Source organism: Atractosteus spatula, unplaced genomic scaffold (genome assembly GCF_055471065.1).
Source record: "Atractosteus spatula isolate fAtrSpa1 unplaced genomic scaffold, fAtrSpa1.hap1 Scaffold_32, whole genome shotgun sequence".
Classification (NCBI taxonomy): Eukaryota; Metazoa; Chordata; class Actinopteri; order Semionotiformes; family Lepisosteidae; genus Atractosteus; species Atractosteus spatula.
The window spans coordinates 112,633-115,000 of record NW_028296860.1 but is presented as its reverse complement, the minus strand read 5'-3'; positions in this window follow the sequence as shown (position 1 = coordinate 115,000).

Here is a 2,368-nt window from a genome sequence, read left to right as displayed (position 1 = left end):
ATATTAAACACATTTTCATTTGATGGCAGACATGATGCTGCGTTTAAAACCGGGGTTAATGGACATTAAATGAAAGGTCTGGGTCTCTGCTTTCAAATGCATTGGGTTTTAAGCTTGTAGTTTGCATCGTTTTGGAGAAATTAACGAAAATATGTCATTCGTTTGGTCAATTTTCCAAAATATTAAACACATTTTCATTTGATGGCAGACATGATGCTGCGTTTAAAACCGGGGTTAATGGTCATTAAATGAGAGCTCTGGGTCTCTGCCTTCACATGCATTTGGTTTTAAGCTTGTAGTTCGCACCGTTTTGGAGATATTAATGAAATTATGTCATCCGTTTGGTCAATATTCTTAAATAATGCACTCATATTCCTCTCATGGCTGACATGATGCTGCATTTTAAACCGGGGTTAATGGACATTAAATGAAAGCTCTGGGACTCTGCTTTCACATGCATTGGGTTTTAAGCTTGTAGTGTGCACCGTTTTAGAGAAATTAACGAAAATATGTCATTCGTTTGGTCAATATTCTAAAATATTGGACTCTTATTCTTATGATAGCAGAAATGATGCTGCTTTAAAAACGGGGTTAATGGACATTAAATGAAAGCTCTGGGTCTCTGCTTTCATATGCATTGGTTTTTAAGCTTATTGTATGCACCGTTGTGGAGAAATTACCGGAAATATGTCATTCGTTTGGTCAATATTCTAAAATATTGGACTCTTATTCTTATGATAGCAGAAATGATGCTGCTTTAAAACCGGGGTTAATGGACATTAAATGAAAGGTCTGGGTCTCTGCTTTCACATGCATTGGGTTTTAAGCTTGTAGTTTACACCGTTTTGGAGAAATTAACGAAAATATCTTATCCGTTTGGTCAATATACTAAAAGTTTGGAATCATATTCTTATGATGCCAGACATGATGCTGCTTTAAAACCGGGGTTAATGGACATTAAATGAAAGCTCTGGGTCTCTGCTTTCATATGCATTGGGTTTTAAGTTTTTAGTATGCACAGTTTTGGAGAAATTAACGTAAATATGTCATCCGTTTTGTCAATATTCTAAAATATTTGACTCATATTCTTATGATGGCAGACATGATGCTGCGTTTAAAACCGGGGTTAATGGACATTAAATGAAAGCTCTGGGTCTCTGCTTTCATATGCATTTGGTTTTAAGCTTGTAGTTTGCACCGTTTTGGAGAAATTAACGAAAATATGTCATTCGTTTGGTCAATATTCTAAAATATTGGACTCATATTCTTATGATGGCAGACATGATGCTGCGTTTAAAACCGGGGTTAATGGGCTTTAAATGAAAGCTCTGGGTCTCTGCTTTCACATGCATTGCGTTTTAAGCTTGTGGTCTGCACCGTTTTGGAGAAGTTAACGAAAATATGTCATCCGTTTGGTCAATATTCTAAAATATTGGACTCATATTCCTATGATGGCAGACATGATGCTGAATTTTAAACCGGGGTTTATGAACATTAAATGAAAGCCCTGGGACTCTGCTTTCACATAAATTGGGTTTTAAGCTTGTAGTTTGCACCGTTTTGGAGAAATTAACGAAAAGTTGTCATTCGTTTGGTCAATATTCTAAAATATAGGACTCACATTCTTATGATGGCAGACATAATACTGCGTTTAAAACCGGGGTTAATGGACATTAATTGAAAGCTCTGGGTCTCTGCTTTCATATGCATTGGGTTTTAAGCTTGTAGTATGCACCGTTTTGGAGAAATTAACGGAAATATGTCATCCGTTTGGTCAATATTCTAAAATATTGGACTCATATTCTTATGATGAGAGACATGATGCTGCGTTTAAAACCGGGGTTAATGGACATTAAATGAAAGGTCTGGATCTCTGCTTTCTCATGCATTTGGTTTTAAGCTTGTAGTTTGCACCGTTTTGGAGAAATTAACGAAAATATGTCATTCGTTTGATCAATATTCTAAAATATTGGACTAATATTCTTATGATGGCAGACATGATGCTGCGTTTAAAACCGGGGTTAATGGGCTTTAAATGAAAGCTCTGGGTCTCTGCTTTCATATGCATTTGGTTTTAAGCTTGTAGTTTGCACCGTTTTCGAGAAATTAACGAAAATATGTCATTCGTTTGGTCAATTTTCCAAAATATTAAACACATTTTTATTTGATGGCAGACATGATGCTGCGTTTAAAACCGAGGTTAAAGGACATTAAATGAAAGCTCTGGGTCTCTGCTTTCATATGCATTGGGTTTTAAGCTTGTAGTATGTACCGTTTTGGAGAAATTAACGGAATTATGTCATCCGTTTGGTCAACATTCTAAAATATTGGACTCATATTCTTATGATGGTGACATGATGCTGCTTTT